At 44.2% G+C, this 20,246-nt stretch overlaps 1 long non-coding RNA gene across 1 annotated transcript; it reads right to left on the minus strand.

Moving 5' to 3' along the window:
• Positions 1–13,097: 13,097 nt before the first annotated feature.
• On the minus strand, positions 13,098–16,197 carry LOC130707545 (uncharacterized). The gene is made up of 2 exons (XR_009007464.1): positions 16,155–16,197; positions 13,098–14,783 (listed from the first exon to the last, which is right to left on the minus strand). It is a non-coding gene; the product is annotated as an uncharacterized LOC130707545 (long non-coding RNA).
• Between the last annotated feature and the right edge of the window lie 4,049 nt (positions 16,198–20,246).

The raw sequence follows: 20,246 nt of genomic DNA on the forward strand, positions 1-20,246 counted from the left end.
CAGAGACACCTGGTCCCTTGTACACAGGTGCAATCTGTTTGGCTTCTGAGGCAATTTCCACTAGTCCATTTTAAATGGGTTTGGCAGATGAGATAACAGGTACTTCATGTGAAAGAAATGTTATGAATACCAGTTTATGGTTTAGGATCTCTAACATGCAGAAAGAACCAGGAAAGTGAAGTAGTATAGAAATTAAGAGAAATCCAGAGTCAAATGAAAAGAGGTTAATGTTCTTTAAAAAAAAAAAAAGAACAGGTTAGGTGATTACTTAACTGCTATGAGGGCAGCTAAATAATTTGAATGTGATTAGAGAAAGTCAGTGACAGCCTCAGAACCTAAGGTCCTCAAGAATATGTCGATCTCTACTTCAAGACCTCAAATTACTCTGCTAGCTTTTTCTTACAACATCTATTCCTTCATCTTACCGTTCTCAATTCTACTGACCTTTACTTCTAGCTCCCCAGATGGTGGCCCTTGATCTCCTCGCTGTGGGAACCGACTCTTCCAAACGCAGGGCATCAGTGTTTTGTCCACCTCCCACTGCCCTCTCTCAACAAGGTCATCTCAGCTTCACCCTTTGACTCTCTGCTCGTGTCCAATGTGGCAGTGCTTGATGTTGGTTACTACTGTGACCCATTTCTAAAACACTATCACCAGGTTCCAGGAAATACAGGATTTATATGGCTCACGGGCTAACTGGCCCCTTGTAATCCCCTTTAATCAACTACTTGAGCCCTCCTGTGTTCCCACAAAGTAGTTGTTCCCAATTTGCTGCACTCACTCCCCTGATCTGCCCACAACCCTAGATGTATCTCCTCAGGCTAGGCAGCAACCCCACCTTCCAAACTCCAAAACTCATTTCATCTGGCATTAGGAATAGATGCCTCACTTCTTAAGGTAACCCCTCTCATCTAAGGGAGAGGATTCCATCCCAACTCTTCAAATCAAATTTCTATATCCAACACCCCCACCACCAGGATGGTGGTGAGGATGGGGCAATTTGACCTTCCTCAGCCCTTGACATGTCCTAGTGTTTCTCAAGATGTGGTCTCCAGACCACCTGCCTCTCATGGGCTGAAAGTCCCTGTAAGAAATGAAGCTTCTCTAAATGCAATGTGGAATCCTAGAACAGATAAAGAACATCAGTGGAAAATCTGGTGAAATCCAAATGAAGTCTGGAGTTAACAGTAGTGCGTTAATGTTGACTTCTTAGTTTAACAAATGTGCTATGATAATATGTTACTATTAAGGCAAAATGGATATATCTTTGCAACTTTTCTGTAAACCTAAAATAATTCTAAAAGTTTACTAAAACAGAACCAAAAGACCTAATTCTTGGATCCCAAATTAATCTCAATTCCTGGAGCTGAAGCCTGGGAATCTACATTTCTAATAGGAACCCCAAATGATTCTTATGCAGACACAAATTTGAAAACTAGTCTTTCAATTCCCTTTCCATTCCATGCCTGAATGGCTGCTTCCTCCTTGTTTTACTTACCTTAACCTGATTGAATCTTTTAGATCCTCTCAACCCTAAAATATAAGTACTATCATTATCCCCCTTTCACAGATGAGAAAGTACTAAGATGCAGTACACAAATGAAGTACTAAGAGCTTAAGTAATTTGTTCAGGATCAACAGCCCATGAATGATGGAGCTGGGAGTTGAATCCCTAATCAGTCTAGCTCCCAAATCTATGCACAGAACCATTCTACTTCCTCTCATTCTGTTGCACGTAAGAGCTCTGTAACTAAATCACGAAAAGAAGCATTATTACCTATTTCTCCAACTTCCTAAGTCCAGCAGTGCCCCCCTTTTCCACTGGGGGGAATGAACAATGAGAAAGCGCTGGGAAGACGTGCCCACTAGAGACCTGTCCGGGTCAGGCACAGCGGCTCTTGCACCAGGATCCAGCTCAACTGCTGTATTTTCTGTTCTCCCAAATGCCCTAACATGTACCAATCTAATAATGCTCATAGTACTCACTTTGATGCTAACTTAACTATCTCAGGTTTACTAAGCATCGGGCCAGATTGTCAGGGAAGTGCCAACTCTAAATCAATTTACAGTTGGCCCTCCGTATCCACAGGTTCTGCATCAGTGGATTCAACCAACCATGGACTGAAAATATTTAGGGAAAAAAAGTTCAGAAAGTTACAGAAAGCAAAACTTGAATTTGCTGCACACCACCAACCATTTGCATTATATTTACAACTACTTACTTAGGATTTGTATTTGGTGTTATAAGTAATCTAGACATGACTTAAAGTATAAAGGAGGGTGCGGGGGAAGATGGGAGGATTGTGCGTAGGTTATATGTAAATACTGCACCGTTTTATATAAGGGACTTGAGCATCCATGGATTTTGGTATGGGGTGGCACGGGGGGGGAGGGAGACGACTGGAACCAATTACCCACAAATACAGAGGGAGAACCATATATCCTCTTATCTTATCTGGGTTCCCTGACTTGTATTTAGACCTTAATACAAAGTTGTGGACCTAACTGCTGAATGATGAAGTTTTGGGAGTTTCTGACTGCAAACCAGACACACACAACAACAGCAGCACTTCTATCCAAATTGCTTCAGTACAGAGTATAGATGGAGGGTTGATAAAATAGAACACAATCTCAGGTAATGTCTCTGTTCTTATGTGTATTTTCCTTCATTTCTTCAAGTGAATCATGAAACAATCACAGGATCAGCAGGAGAAACCTATGAAGTATATTCAGGTAAAACATGTTTTCATTAGTTCTCCTTCTGGTGATTGGAATTTCTTTGATTTTATTATCCATAAAAACGTTGCCACTTATATTCAAAGTACATCCGAGAAATCTGATCATGAAGTTAGAATGCACATACCTCCTTCAGATACTCTTAGAAAACAGTGTCTCTCCATGAAAGCATGAGAAAAATACTTGTACAGCATCTTATTTGCTTTACCATTGCTTTAATGCACTTTAAAATTTATCTACATTAATTGGGAACAAAGAAACAAAAATAGACATTTCTTTGTTTTTCATAAATAACTACTCTCCATATTTGATAAAAATCTCAAAGCATTATTTTAACTTCCCACAAATATAATACATACAATTTTTTTTTTCTGAAATAATAAGGTCAGCAAATTAAGTATCTTGACACTAATATAACCACATACAACTGCTATTCTACTGACTTCCAGGAACAAAACAAAAACAGAAAACTTCTTATCAAGATGCTCTGGGTTTCCTTTTGCTAGTGTTAGGGATCTGGAATTATAATCACCTGCCAGTAATAATTTTATAGATTCTAGTTGATTGTCTACAAATAAAATATCGCTGGCTCTGCTTTGTGAGTTCTGGATTTGACATGACACTGACAATACCGCATGGGACAGGCACTATACACACATGGAAATCAGAAAAAGTACTGAATGCCCTGGACTCGAACTACTGACTCAGTATGTGCCTCACTTGGCTCAGTAATAAATTCACCTGCACCAAACCCGTATCAAAAGTCACTACATCTCTCATATATATAATATATATTATTTATGTACACACCCACAACACATACACACTATACATACAGTTTGTAACAACATGAAGTAATATTGTCTTCAAATGATGTACCACAGACTGAAATAAATCCTGTAATTGTCATCAAGCTGCTAGAAGCTTTTGAGAGTTCTGAGCCAGGTTACTTAGTTACTTTCATCCTGCCTACCCTTCATTCACCCTGCTTTAATGTCTTGGTAGCTTTTTCTTTCAAAACCACCCTCCTCAACCCAGGCGTATTTCTTTCCCAGGATCACTTGATTGGACTTTGGAGGCAAGAAAGGGCATGCAGGGGGAGCAGGAAATCCTCAGCCACTGTACCTCACACCTGCCTAGATTTGTGATGTTCTCTGTCCTGTTGGCCACATTCGGTGTTAGAAAGCAGTTATTCAAAGCTTTGTCCCTCCTACCCCCCTTGGTCTTTCTGTAGAGCACAAAAGTGAAAGAAGCCTCTTTAGCAGGGGCAGCAGTTCATTAAAATATACAACTACATTTCCTAGCTCTGGGGTTCCCATTCTGTACTTGAGACTGCAGGTCACGGATGCTGTTATTAAGGTGCGGTGTGGGATCCATGAGGTTTTCTCCTGGCAGCCGCTGTCAGGATTAGTGCAGCCCTAGCCCAGGAGGAAAAGGCCTAATGAATACCAACTTGGAAACAGTGGTGTCAGCACGTTATTTAAGCTTGTACATTGCTCACAATTACACACAACACACACACAGGCTTATCACTGGAAACGACTACGAGAAAACATGACAAAGGTTTGCAAGGATAAACCAATAAGGCACCAAGAATACTTATTTTCAGCCAATTTAGACAACTTCAAAGTGTGAGGTTAATAATAGAAATTAAAATGACTTCCTAAGTCTTATCAACTGATTTACTGAGAGGTTACCTATTAGTTCCTTCTAAATCTTTACCCCCTAATCTGTGATGGGAGACGTTGCTTACAATTGAACCACGAAAGGGACAGCCCAAAAGCTGTACATGTGAAACTAAACTGGGCCTTAAATCCTCACTAAAATCACAGAGCTGGCTGTGAAGAAGCTGCTAAACCACCCCACAACCTTCCATTTTATAATTGTTTTCACGAGTATGGATTGTTTGCCTAATAAAAATAAAAATCAGAAGAAAACAGCATATGAGATGGAAATAGGGGGCGACCATAAATAGATGGGCTTCTCTGCCCTGGGTAGCGGGAGGGGTGGCTGAGGTAAGACTTGAGGGAAGCAGGTGGGCTTCATCTTTGAGGGAAGGGAGGGGGAGAGCAGCGGTGAGAACAGAGGCTGAAAACACAGGCAGCTCTGAGAGTTGGCCTGGACCTAGACCTCCAAATGCATTACCTGTATTGCCTCTCCTTGGCTTAGTATCCTTTGTCTTAACTGTCTTTTTTTTTTTTTTTTTAAAGTAAATTGGTTGTTCTTTTTAGGTTTGGTATGTTGCCAAAATGAAAAATAGTTGTTTTAACAGGAAGAATTAAATCACTTCAACCACATCATCCCACAACTTTTAGATACATTCTGCATCATCTTTACACTCCTCCACAAAAAAAAAAAAAAAAAAAGGAAGAGGAAAAACCCAAATTAGGCACAATGACCTAAGGCAGCAGAATAATCTATGTACTTTCTGGGAAGACATGTTAACTGAGGGAAGAGGTCAAGGTGATCAGAAAAGTTCCTCATTTGAAAAACAAGAGAGGAACTGGCCCTCAGGCAGGGGATCTATTTCAAGGTTCTAAGAAGCTTCTGAACAAGTAGAGGAATTAGATGTGCAAAAAGTTCTGTAGCTCTGTGTACAAGGTTTTGTCGAATATACTGAAATTTTGATTCAGAGGATGAGTGTGTAAGAGCAGTGCATTTTTATAAACGTGAATAGCTTTTGAAAGTCCATGAAAACTATAACACCACTACCTAGCCACTCCCTTCTCTTCAGAGTCAAACCGATCTTCTACTACCTTTCTCAGAATCTCCCCACAATTCTGCCCGGAACACTTTTCTTTCATCTCCCCATCTTCTTTCCTGCAAGGAATTAGGGAAGCTACCTGAAACGGACATGGTGACTTTCCCATCTCCATCCTGGATCATCGTATCTCGCCACTGCTTTCGAAGGCACGTACGTCACATATGACTGTCTGTGCACTTGTTAATGACCTGTGCCTTTGGGGTGGGTATCATGACTTTGTAAGCTTGGCTAAGTGAGCGTTTCTGCCATTGATGTAATATGACGCATCTTTGGTAATGAGGCCCGGAGCGACACTGTGATGGAGAAGGGCACAGTTAACCGTGTCAAGGAGTCCATATGGGCAGATTTAGGAGCTGCAGGGCCAAGAGCCTTGCCCTACACAAGCAGCACCCCTCAGCGAAGTGTTCCCTGACTCCTGACTTCCTCCCCACAGAATCTGAGCCCTTCTACAGTGGCACAAACCACCCAGGCTTCTTAGTGATTCTGTCTCCCAGCTAGACTGCGATGTCGCAGCTAGGGTACCTGGCACATTGTAGGAAATTAAGGAATGTTCGTGAAATGTATGCATGTAATTCACTGTTATGGGCTGAATTGTGTCCCCCTCTCCAAATTCATATGTTGAAACTCTAACCCCCAATATGACTGAATTTGGATACAGAGCCTTTAAAGAGGTAATTAAGATTAAACGAGAAGTAAGGGTGAGGCTCTAATGCAACAGGACCCTAACAGGGCCCTAATCCGATAGGACTGGTGTCCTTCTAAGAAGAGGGAGAGACCAGAGGAAGCACACGTACAAAGGAGAGGCCATGTGAGGACACAGAGAGAGGGTGGCCACCTGCAAGCCAGGGAGAGGCCCGGGAAAAATCAAGCCTGCCGACTCCCAGCCTCCAGAACGGTGAGAAAATGAATCTGTGTTGCAGAAGCCCCTCGGTCTGAGGTATTTTGTTGTGGCCGCCCTAGCTGATTAATACATTAACTGCCCAAGCATCCTGTATTCTGAAGTGAGGACCCTGGGGATCAACTCTGGCTGCTGAGAGAACTTCTCAAACATCCCGAGGTTGGTTGCTTAAGGTTAATCCTCAACAAAGGGAAGCTGTATCCCATCTTCTGTCTGTCCTTTGTCACCAATGTGGCAAGTCTGGTTAAGGTAATGCATTTCACCGACCCCCACTTTGCCAGGGAAGGTGAATGTCATCATTGCCTAAGATCCTGCGCCTCTGGGAAATTACTTAGCTTGACCGACACCACCATATGCCCTGAGACCTTGGCACCTGTACCCTCATGGATGATGGCCCTTCTTGGGCAAAGAAGAGTCTCAGAGGGGAAGATGTGCACTCAGCCTTCGACCTCCCACTTGATGGCCACGAATACTTGCATATGTAACCTAACATTTTCTTGTCCATTGCCTCGTTTTTTTAAATGGTTGTGCTGTTGTCACGGACAGTTCCTTTCCCCCTCTTTGGGAACTGACCCTGACTTGCAATCTGGAGACCCTTCCATCTCCCCATCCGTCCATGTGCTTCCAAGTGACGCTTCCACCCCCCATGTAAACCAACCGGCGCCTCCCATTCCTCTGATTACGGTCCTGGTTCCAGATGGTCACGTGATGCAAGCTGGTCTCATTACAGTGCTGCTCGTAACTTCTTCTGGGAACACTGGGAAAACGCTAGAGTCAAAGTTTGTAGCCCAAGAGGCTGCAGGCAGCCCCTCTGTAAATTCAATCTGACCCTCTCCGAGCCTATTCCCACCAAAGGCAAAGCTGAGTTGGGGGAACAGAGAGAATAGGTATTATTATTACCATGATCCGACTTTGTCTGTTTAACTCAACTCACCATCTCGGGAAAGCTCTCCAAGCTCATCTTCTTTCAAATGACAGCCAAACCACTAAGTGGGCATCCTAGGACAATGGGGAGGTTGGAATTTCACTGACACACAGAAATCATCAGTGATATATATTTAGCTGAATGGATGCTATTCACTTAGAGATTCTTTATTAGTCAGGACTCTTGGATGTACACATACATACACAGACAAAAACACCCACGTCAAGCTGGGTTAAGTAAAAAGGAGAATTTATGAGCTCATCTAATCGAACCACAGGAAGGACAGTAGTAGAGTGGTCCCTTGTCTCTGCTTCTTTGCGCTGGTGCCATTTCTTGTACACTGGTCAGTTCTATTGATACATGGAAGGCCTTGTGATGACAGCACATCCTTTAGAGCTCCCATACGCAACAGAAGAAAGACCAAGGTAGAACTCTGGCCTGGGCTGGGTCATGTGCCTATCTCTCAACCAATCGCAGAGGCCAGGGAGCTCCTGTAAAAAGTTGGCACCTCTCATTTGTAATATTATGTTGCAATATCATGTTGGGGGAGCGAACAGTGGGCCCCACAAGAGAAAAAAGATGCCACTCATGCCCTGATATGGCTATTGGTACCCATGCCGTCCCTGTGAGCACCCCAATCAGGGCCTACAACAGCTGCAAAAGTTTAAAAGTGAAAACTTCCTTCATAATTGTTTCATTTCCCAACCATGGCAAAACTTAAAAAATGAAGTCTCTCAAAGTCTGAGAAATATGGTACACACAAATGATAAATGCAGAACTGGCTTTTCTATATGTCACAGGCTTTTTGTCTCTTGTCACAATGTCCTCAGAATCTTGTCCAACGTGTAGGAAATGACTCCATAGCCAAGACACTGGGTTAGAGTAGCCCTAGTGGCAGGTGTCATCAGGCACAGACCTGTGGTTCTAACACCTCCCTGCAAGGCGTATCCAATAAGCAGAATGCGATCATCCTGAGCATGCCGCATAAAAAAAAAAAATCACAGCCCAAAGAGGGGCCAACCATGTGCGCTACAGTGACCGTGAAGCAGGGGACAAGTTCAAGAAGATCCTTTAAACAAAGTTCTAAAGTTCCTTATCACTGCAAGTATGTCTCTCCTTCTTTCTCTCCCTCTCCCTCCCATCTTTTTTTTTTATTTTTTAGTTTTTATTTATTTATTTTTGACTGTATGGGTCTTCTTTTCTGTGAGGGCTTTCTCTAGTTGTGGCAAGCGGGGGCCACTCTTCATCGCGGTGCGCGGGCCTCTCACTATCGCGGCCTCTCTTATTGCGGAGCACAGGCTCCAGACGCGCAGGCTCAGTAATTGTGGCTCACGGGCCCAGTTGCTCCGCGGCATACGGGATCCTCCCAGATCAGGGCTCGAACCCGTGTCCCCCGCACCAGCAGGCAGACTCCCAACCACTGCGCCACCAGGGAAGCCCCCTCCCATCTTTGAAACGAATCTTTGCAAATAGTTCGTATTCTGGCACCATCAAGACACTAAGAGGAAGAAACAGGAATACAGATCACAAACTATTCCAACCCATCCCCAAGGAAACTTCTTCTTCTGTGTCACATTTCTGCAAGATCTTAGTCACTCAAAAGCGTCCGTGAGAACAGCTGGTGAGGGCTCAAGTTCTCCTCCTCCTGTGCATATCTTGTGGACATTTGCCTTCATGTAGCAGGAGCTTCAGAGAGGCTGAAAACAGTCTTAAACATTCCTGAAGATGTAACATCAGTTCAACTGGGCAAGGATTTTTTTTTTTTTTAATGTTGTTGTCTGGGGGTGGAAGGAATTGAAAACCTCAGGAAATCGCAGAAATGCTATCATAAACATAATGAATTCTATTCACTGAACACAGTAATCACCAGGCACTGTGCTAGCCCTGTACATACACTATTTTAATTCTCACAAAATCCCATGAAGCACTACTATCTGCTTTACTGGCTGGAAAGGCTTGAACAATCGGATAAGCTGCTTGAAATCACGCAGCTGGTGGACGGCAGAGGTTGGCCTTTGCAGCCAAGACTGGCCAGCTCCAAGATCCATACTCTTCTCTCCCATCATGCTGCCTCCCCTGGAGGGGAAGCAGTGGTCATGGCAGCTACACTCGGAGCACCTACTAAGTGCCAGGGACAATACGCAGATCGTCATCTAATCTTTACATATAATTATATTCATCTTGCAAGACTGGTATTTTTGCATTTTACAGCAGTTCAAAGAAGTTTACGTAACTTTCCCAAAGTCAGAAAGCAATTAGGCAGTAAGGCAGGGAATGGATCCAGGTGGGCCTGAATTGAAAACTGAGGTCTTTTATCCTCATACCATCTTTTGTGGGATGGAAACACCAGAGGAAGAGGGGCAGGGGGGTGGCAGGGGAGTCACATCTACACACACGCGCACACACACACACACACACACACACACACACAGGCATACACTCCTGACCTATCACACGCAGCGCAGCCAGTACTACCCAGGGGTTCTCAGCCACACCTTTTGGTCGTCAAGGGAACCAAACAAGAACACAAACTTGACCTCTTGCAGTTTACAGGTGGATGCTTTTAAGTTCACTTCTGAAACCGTGATGTGAACATTTCCCTTAGCCTATTCTAAAAAATTCTTCTTCATTGTAAGCCTCTTGGCAATTGTATTGAAATATTTCTAAACTTCCATCCACGCACGGTTAAACAGGACTTCAAGGGGGCTGACTTTTTCAGTTGTATTTTAAGATTGAGCACTTTGATAAAAGCAGGTTCTGCAGTACAATACGATCCAAAGTTCTCTAATCTTTTTATTTTATCATCTGTACGATACAATTTAATAGACAAGGAAAACATTTTTAAAGGCTCCAGAGATTAAACTATAAGGAAATATTCCTGTCACTGAATTGTAACCCGTGTAAAACTATCTTTATCTCTCTATTTCCTAGTATAAAATTCAGATACACTCAAATAAAATATTCATTCTGATAAGAAGTGCACCCTCTCATTGCATTAATCTTTGAATGACTAATTTCAGGATTTCCCTTTCTCTCTTTCCTCAGTCTTTAAAATATCTTAAAGTTAGCTGTTTGCAAGAGTCATGTGAGGGGACAAAAGAAGAAAGGAAGCCCCTTAACTACTCAAACAAAAGAAGACAAGCATTCATTTCTATCTTTTTGTCTCATCGTTATAAATTGCTTTTAAGCATTATAACTGGATTCTCCCCAGCCCCAGTCTGCAAAACACAGCAGGCTGTCTGTCTAAACACCTAAAGTGCAAAGCTGTTTAGAAATATTGATGCCATTTTGAGCCAAAGATGAGTGTGAGCCCAGGTTTCTGATCCTGGCTCTGTGACCTTGAGCAGCACAATTGCTCCAGGCCTTATTTTTCCCATCTGCAAAACGGGAGTAATAATACCTAAGGCATAAAGCTAATATAGGAATAGTGTAAAGACTATATACAGCCAGACACAAAAGGTCACTTACTGTCTGATTCCATTTATGTGAAACGTCCGGAATAGGCAGGTCCATAGAGACAGAAGATTAGCAGTCGTGCCCCAAAGGCCCTAGTGCCACTTTAATCATCAGAGCCCACAGGTGGCTTTTCTTCAGCCCCATCCATCCCCCCGACGCCCGCACTGGCTTCTCTGCAGAGTGGCTGCTCTTGCCCAGTCCCCCGTCTCTGAAACTCTTTCCCTTCATTTCAGTGATTTCCTCCAGTTTCTGACTAAGCGGCTTCTTTGATGTCATGGTTGCTTGCTGCCAGCTGCACTCCTCTTTCTATCACAAATCTAGGTCTTCAAGATGGAGCTTTCCCCTCTTTTTCATTCTATAACCCCCTGAAAATCTCATCTATGCTCGTAACTTCCACGGTCATTTCTGGATTGACAACTTCTAAAACTCCCTCTCGGGCCCTGCCCTCCAATCTCCTAAACTCCTGCCCCAGTTTCCACCTTCCTCTGGAAACAGCAGAACCAGCTTATACCCACCCACCCGGCAGGGGCCTGGCCCAGAGGAAGCTCTCAATGCCAGGTCCCTGGTAAAGCTGGCAGCTCCTTCTGGCCTCCCTATTTCTGTCTATAGGGCCGAGTACAACACTGGATTTTCATGAACAGGGTTTCTATGGACAATGGTACAGAGACTGGCTGAAATTAAAGTCAGATAGGAAAACACAGGCTATCTGGCTGATGCTTTCTCAGTGTCCATGCCAGGCTGCAGACACTGGGAAGCTGGGGCAAATCTGGATTCCCAAGAGACAGTGAAGGACTTTCCTGGTGGCACAGTGGTTAAGAATCTGCCTGCCAATGCAGGGGACATGGGTTTGAGCCCTGGTCCAGGAAGATCCCACATGCCGCAGAGCAACTAAGCCCGTGCATCACAACTACTGGGCCTGCACTCTAGAGCCCGTGAGCCACAACTCCTGAAGCCCACAGGCCACAGCTACTGAAGCCCGCGCACCTAGAGCCCGTGCTCCGCAACAAGAGAAGCCATCGTGATGAGAAGCCCGCACACCGCAACGAAGAGTAGCCCCCGCTCGCCACAACTAGAGGAAGCCTGCATGCAGCAACAAAGACCCAACACAGCGAAAAATAAATAAATAAATAATAATAAATTAAGGGAAAAAAAAAAAGACAGTGAAGGTCAGAATTCTATCAAAGGCTTCTTTTAGAATTTCATTTCCTGAGTCAGACAAAGACAAATACTGTATGGTATTACTTACATGTGAAATCTGAAAAATACAACCAGCTAGTGAATATAACAAAAAAGAAGCAGACTCAGATGTAGAGAACAAACCAATGGTTACCAGTGGGGAGAGGAAAGGAGGGAGGGGATTAAGAGGTATAAACTATTAGGTACAAAATAAACTACAAGAATATACTGTATAGCACAGGGAATACAGCCAGTGCTTTATAATAACTATAAACGGAGTATAAGCTTTAAATATTGGGAATCACTATACTGTACACTTGTAACATATAATATTGTACAACAGCTATACTTCAATAAAAAAAAAAGACGGGGGTAAAAATAAAACAAAACTGCATTTCCTTACAGTTTTTAACTAACTTAGGAGCATGTTCTCAGTGACCACACAGAACTTGAGTGATGAGAAGAACAGAGCAGCAGCCCTTTAACTTCACTTGATAGTAAACAAAAATAGCCAGGTGACTTTATTATTGTATTACATAAATATCTTTACAAATAATTCAGGGCAGAACAATAAGACAAACAGGCCAAGAGATAAGGGCTCCTCCAAAAAACCAAAGGGCTTCTGCAGGCCAAACAAAGACAGAAGGCAATTAGCACTAGGGGGAAAATGTAGAGAGGTTTTTTTGTTCCCTTTCTGTTATTACTGTCATTTTTTTTTTTTTGAAATGGGTATGCCTGGGGGCAAGAATCAAGAGATTATGCATTAGGTGGATGCCCTCTTTGCAAAATGGACAAAAGAGTCAGCTTGTGGAGCAGATTAGATGAAAGAAGCCAAAGAGCCCAGAGGCTGCAACCAAATGGGAAAGCAATGTGTAGGGGAGGGGCAGGGTAAACCCGAACAAAACCTTCAATCTGTGTCTTGATGGAGAGAAAGAAGGAAGCGTCTGGACCAGAGACCCAGGCCATGCAGACACCCTGGTTCTATCAGACAGGAAACACTGGCGAGGCTGGCAGTGTGAGTGGACATCATGCAAAGGAGAGGCTTCTGGGAGACCGCTCCTTTAAGGAATTTTGGAACCTTTCACCCTGAATACGCCAGGCCAGGATTAACGATCAAAAACCTTGGGCACGAAACAGAGTCAAAGGTTAACTTCACTCTTTATTAAGTGTTTGTGAGGTGCCAGGCCAGGCACTGGACTGGACAAATGTTTCCACGTTCACACCTTCCTTTAATCTCTGCAAAGATTCTGGGGAGCACAACTCGTAGCCCCATTTTACAGACACTTGAAACTGAGGCCCAAGGTCAAACAACTGGGTGCCCAAAGAGAGAGGGATTTAAACCTGGGCTGATGTGGTGCTGAATCCGTGCTTTGTTGCGTGGTCATCTATGCACCTGCTGGGTATGTACAACTGTACAGCAAGGGGTATAACTCAGTCTTTGTGAGCTGGGGGACCTCACACGGAAGCAGTCCTATTTGAAAGGAATCTGATATAAAGAGTTGAACAAGTTGTCTTTCAGATCCACATATAAATCCAATAGGATCCGGGGTATCCCATCTTTTGCCCTGTTCTGAGAATCACTAGCCCCAACAAATGGACAAGGGAAATTTTAGCAGCGAAGAGAAACAGCACAGGGACACCACATTCAGAGGATGCTAGCCCTGTTTTCCTAAGATTCATAGTTTTGTACAATGATATAATAACTATGGGAATTCAGCCTGTTCTCAGGGCTTTACTGATATGAATTCATTGAGTCCTATAAGAACCCCATACGGCAAGCATGTTTATTATTATCCCCACAGAGAGGGTTAAGCCAGGTGCCCACGAGGCCAAGATGGGTCCTTTCCAGGTTGTCCAAATCTGTAGTAGGTTGCCTTCCTACGATCCATGAGAAAGGGTCTGAGAAAGGGTTTGTTCAAGGATCAAGATGTAGCCAGCCAACCATCACCCTGTTTCCTCTCCTTGGGCCATCCGCGGACACTGCTGGCTGAAGGTAGCACTCCTCCCGCTGAGCTACGCCTCGAAACCATTTTGACCCACTTTACTATATTTCATTTTTTCTTGTCTTTTTTTTTTTTTGGTCGCACCACGCAGCATGCAGGATCTTCCCCGACCAAGGATCAAACCTGTGCACCCTGCAGTGGAAGCACGGAGTCTTAACCACTGGACCACCAGGAAAGCCCTTGACCCCCTCTAGGGAAGTTGCGAGTATGGCTCAGAGCTGTAATCCGCAGGAAACCCCTGCCACTCCTGAGGTCCGCTCCTTAATTCACAGGCAAGAACATGAAATCCTAGGGGTGCCTGAGTTTTGCCCAAGGTCAGAGTTTACCAAGTGGCAGAGTTGGGACCACAGCCAGGTCCCATCACTGGTAATCCAGGGCTCCTTTCCACAGGAGCTTGTTTCTGATGTACTGACTACTTGCTGCTGAGACTTTCACAGCCCCAAACACAACCAAAGGGAGGTACTGCATACATTTTACCAGAAAAAACCCACTGCGGAGCTATGGGAGAGGGTAAGGCATAAGGGTTGTGGAGAGCGGGCAATACATAATAGGACTCCCAGGAAAATAAGCGCATGAAGCCGGCCTAGAACTTGGGAAGCTGGCATTCCCCAAAGCAGGTCATCTACTGGGCATAATCAACTTCCTGCACGTTTCACACCAGTGGCAAGCACATCTGTGCGCTCATGGGGACAACGTGCATCTGACAGCAGAAGAGCTGGTTTCCTTTCCCCTATCTGCTCTCGGGCCTGCGGCAGCTCAGTCCTGCTCTGTGCACTGAAAAGGCCTGGAAGGTCTTCTTTCCATTTCATTAGCTCATCCAGGGGGCTGTCAGAAGTGAAAAGAAATAAGCATCTGCTAGGCATGTTAGGGAATTTATTTTAATTCCACCCCTGCATCCTATGGGAATAGAGTTAATAATCATTAGTGGCCCCATACAGGAGGGATAGAGAGGAGAAAACCGGAGGGAGGGCCCGGAAGGCTGGCAGGGGGTTGGTACCTAGACAGGTCTGCATGACCTGTGGTGGCATCAGGGCCTGCCTGAGCTGCTTTGCAAGAAGGGTTGGGACGTGTGGTCTGACCCCAGGATGGGCGGTCAGTGGTGGAGGGGGCAGGCCCTGGGCCTCCCAGGGGAGTTCCAGCCTAATCTAGTGCCTGACACACAGAGACAGAGACTAATGAAATGCTTGCAGGTGGGGCAGTGTGTGTAGGCCCAGACGGTCAGCTGGCTCAGAGCTGTAAAGGCAGCAGCTTCTCTCTGAACAAAACTCCGTGGGGAGCTCGGAGGCCTATAAAGCCTATGAAGGCCAAAGCGGGGCAGACATGGAGGATCGGATGGGCGGCACCTCGTAGCAACTCCTAGTAGAAGAAATGATGTGAGCCAGAGCAGCGATGCCGTGTGTAGCTGTGGGATGCACCCTCCAGGGGGCAGACCCTGAAGGGTCAGACCAGAGGTGAGGAATGTCTTTAATTAGGAATCACTGACTCATTAAATAATTCATTCAAGGGTGATAAAGTAACCTAATTTTAAGTTTGATGGGTGAAGGGAATATGTGTATCTATGTGGCAGAAGGAGAGGGGGGAGTTCGGGGCCAGGGAGTTTGGAAGAAAACATACAATAGTTTACTCTTTTAATTAAGAAAATAAGAGATATTATAACCTAAGAAATTTAAAAATGTACTTCACAAGGACACTCTACTCAATACTCTGTAATGGCCTATATGGGAAAAGAATCTACAAAAGAGTGGCTATGTGTAAATGTATAACTGATTCACTTTGCTGTACACCTGAAACTTACACGACATTGTAAATCAACTATACTCTAGTAAAAATTAAAAAAAAAAAGATGGTTAAAAAAATGTATTTCACACACAGAGATTGTCACCAAGACACACAGAGACAGGCAGAGGGGACAGTTGGGGACACCTGTCAGCTGGCCACTCCTGAGGGCTCTGAATAAGCCACACTTATCTGTTGGGCCCCATCCTGGGTCCCCTTTTAACAAAGGGTTTGTCCCCTTCTGGCAATCAGCTAGGTTACTATTGTACAAGATCTGAAGTGCTCTCTACCCACTGAAACTGCTAACATACTAAAATGTCTCTAGCAGCCTAAATGGCATTTAAAATAAATACTGTGAATTGATGAAATGACCAATTATGTTAAGTACCCATGCCTGGTGTAATCCAAACTGAATCTTACCCCATTATCCTCAAAACTGCAAGATGATTCAGCAGGCCCTCTTGCCAGTGAATCTGTGAGAACCGAAACACAGAGGCCGCCCTCAACAGGACCTCGAGCGCTTCCAGTTAATTCTTGCAATTGCTTTTATGCTGGAAAAAAAGAACTGTACTACCTCTCTGCTCAACAGCTTATAAACCAAACAACTATTAGACAATACACATCGGTTCCCCACTGTACCAATTAGGTCATTCTGTTCCACTGATTTCAGGTTTTACCTTCCATTACTTCCTCTTTGGAAATCTCAGCTTTCTTCTGAAAAACATCTTGGAGTGCATGATGATGTCATTATTGCAAAGTGCCCGCAAAGCCCTCATTTCTGCATCCACCCCATAGAGCCCCCATCGCTCTCTCTACCTGTGGTCCTCTCGTGCCCCTGTGCTCTGGGCGTTTCCCTCCTGGCACCACCCCCATCTATTTACTTTTTAAGGCCTTGTACAAGTGTCAACTCTCCCAAGAAGTGACAGGCCCACGTTCCCTCCCTCCTGTCAAAAACAAGGCTCTGTCCTCGAAGCAATGGGGCACATCTGCTCATTTTGCTGCTTTTGGATTCTTTTAGTCTCAACCCGTAGGGTGACTTCACAGAGCAGGTTCTCCCCGGCCCCGTGCAGTCCGGTTTCGCCAATTCTGGTTGTAGTCAGGGCCCACGGTCACAGCTGGGCTTTACTGGCCGGCTGCTGGGTCCCTGTGTCACCCTGTGTGACCAAGCTTCACCTACTACCCTGCTTCTAGGAACTGGGTTTTTTAGGGGATCCTCCTGGCCTGCAATCCCAATCCTTGTGGCTGGAACCTAGTAACAGAGTTCTTTCCTAGTCTGATTATCTAGAAAAACATCCTCCTGCTTGCTTTAGACATAAAGAAAAAATGTGGACATATATTGAAAATATAAAGTATAAAGATGAGAAAGTGAGCATAAATCAGCTACATTTTCTTCTACTTGATTCTAAACTAAACCTTCCTCTGCCATGACTGGGCAGCTCCCTTCTTTCTATGCCCGTATCTTTACTGTAAAACTTTTGTTCGTGGGCATCAGCAACTTCTTGATGAGCCAGTACTGCCCGCCAGAGAAACACAAGAATATGACACAAATGAACTTATCTATGAGACAGAAGCAGACTCACAGACATAGAGAACAGACCTGTGGTTGCCAAAGGGGAGGAGGGGTGGGAAGGGGATGGAATGGGAGTTTGGGATTAGCAGAGGCAAACCATTATATATAGAATGGATATACAACAAGGTCCTATTGTATAGCACAGGGAACTACATTCAATATCCTGTGATAAACTATAATGGAAAAGAATATAAAAAAGATATATATATATATATATATATATATATATGAATCACTTTGCTGTATAGCAGAAACTAACACAACATTGTAAATCAACTACACATCAATAAAATAAAGTGTAAAAAATATTAATTCAGAAGAACACACAGAGTTTAAAAAACCTTATTACAATGTAAGTGTCTCGTGAACGCTCTATACAGATACAGCAAATGAAGAAACACAACAGGAAAAAAACCATTAGCAAATCCCCACCCACACTCCAGAATGCTCACCACGATACTTCTGATTTTCACATGTACAAAAAAAGTAAATGGGATGTATTGAATTGGATGTGGATTCAACGAGCATCTGAAATCTGTAATAATTTAATTCTCAATGCCTAGAGTAATTAGGAGAATGTTTAACCCTATGTAGAAAAGAAAAAAAGTCTACCACCCATGAGACAGAATCTCACGGTGAAATCACTCAACTTCATAAACCTTATCAATTTTTCCCTCATGCTTCTGTCCTGCAGAAATAACCCAAAACTAACATGCTTAGAGCAAATCTTCCCTAATGTGGAATTAATGAATAAAAATCCTATAAGAAAATGCTCTAAGTAAATAAAATCCCTTTTGTGAAAATAATCCAACCATGAATGATATTCATATCATTGCTACAGATCTAGAGGAAAAATAAGGATGCACATAACTTTGAAATCCACTTGAAAAAACCCAAAGGCTCATCATAATCGGTCTCCATTTACACTTTCTGAAGGGAGAACAGAATAGATTTTTTTTTAAATTATGTATTAATTTTTGAGAGTGGAGGGAGTTCTCTTTTTTCTTAAATATTTAGGATATTTATGATGGTCATTAAAATTAGGATTAATCAGACCTGCCTACCTAAATTTCACCTGGACCAAGCAAAGATGCAAAGAAATTCTTAAGTTCCCAATTTCACAGGCTATTAAAAAGACAGCATACAATTGTATGGCCTTGAAAACAATAGCACAAATGTGATGACATCTCTCACAATTGTTTGAGCTACTCTGGAAACCTGAAGATAAAGGCCTCTTTTCTTAGCTACATACATATTCTACTCCTTCACACACATGGCTGGCCCTGGGCGTGTAACTTTTAGGGAAAAGAGGCGTAACAGCTCTAAACCAACCAAGATGCACTGAAACTCCACACCCTAAGCCCAGTACAGTTCCAAAGCTCTTGGCAAAACCAAATCCATCTGCTTTGGGCCAGTTGTGCCACTCTGACACCTACCCAATCAAGAGAGGCTAATGGGGAAGTTGGAAGACACTCGGGGGCCAGCCAATTCCAGCTGATCCGCAGAGCAGACATCTCCCCAAAGTACTTTCTCGAAGTAGTTAGCGTGCATCTCATGGCTATTTTTAGCTATGTGTTCTTCTTCGACTTTGGCCATTTTTAAAGAAACTTGACAGCAAAAGTAGAGATGAAAGGCGGTTTGAATTCCTTGAGTACAGGAAGTCGCGCAAGGCAGCTGAGGATGGACCGGACAGCAGAAAGAATGTCCCCCTGCAAATGATGCCGGCAGGGACGAGGGAGGGTGTGTGAACTCTGAGCCTCAGAACAAACCACAGTCACCCTTCCGGGCACACATGGACGTCAGGGCAGAGCAAGCAACAAGTGGATCTCCACGATGACCCAAGTGCCAAAACACCCACAACATTCCTCACAGCCCAAGCACTGGAAACCTGTAATAGGGTTTGATTTTACCAGCCCAATTTATGCTATCGTTGCATCCTAACTGCCACATAATTCCAATTTCACCAAAGCAAGCCAAACACTTCTGGAATCTGACCAGTGACAGCAGACCAAAGAAGCCGTCTTATTTCAGACCAACAATTCATATCAACCAGGAGACGTCAGTAGGAAGAAATAAAGAGAACTGGACAAACAGAGCCAACCCACAGCAGTCACAGAGTGCCCGCTCTGCAGCAGACAGAACTCTCCCGACAGATACCAGGAGTGAAGGAGGAGTGTGGGGATGGGGGAGGGGGAGGGGGAGGGGGGAGGGGGGGCCGCCAGAGACCTACCTTGTAGAAGGGCTCCATTTCTCTTGAAGAAGGTGCTGCCCAGCCAGAGGGGTGGACCTGATGTGCTAAAACAGAATAGAAACCAGCGTGAGGGCGAGCTTGTCTACACTCACTCAGCAGCACTCAGAACTACCGTTCCTCCAAACGCATCCTTCAAAATGGCCTCAGCACACTTTCCCAATTATGCATTATTTACACCCTCTGAAAATGCATCTTTAAAAACCGTTAGGGCTTCCCTGGTGGCGCAGTGGTTGAGAATCTGCCTGCTAATGCAGGGGACACGGGTTCGAGCCCTGGTCTGGGAGGATCCCACATGCCACGGAGCAGCTGGGCCCGTGAGCCACAACTGCTGAGCCTGCGCGTCTGGAGCCTGTGTCCCGCAAAGGGAGGGGCCGCGATAGTGAAAGGCCCGCGCACCGCGATGAAGAGTGGCCCCCACTTGCCGCAACTAGAGAAAGCCCTCACACGAACCGAAGACCCAACACAGCCAAAAAATAAATAAATAAATAAAGTAGCTATAAAAATGATCTCTCTTTTAAAAAAAAAAAAAAAAACCGTTAGGCTTGTCTTATGATGAATGGGCTTCATATTTCAACGTGCAGAACCCGTCCATGTGGGTATTCAGGTTACTGTCCTAACCCTGCTCCCTCTTGGGCACTGAAATCATTGGCAGGTAAACAAAATGGCCACATCAGATGCTCAACGTCATAGC

Source organism: Balaenoptera acutorostrata, chromosome 3, assembly GCF_949987535.1.
Source record: "Balaenoptera acutorostrata chromosome 3, mBalAcu1.1, whole genome shotgun sequence".
In the NCBI taxonomy this organism is placed as follows: domain Eukaryota; kingdom Metazoa; phylum Chordata; class Mammalia; order Artiodactyla; family Balaenopteridae; genus Balaenoptera; species Balaenoptera acutorostrata.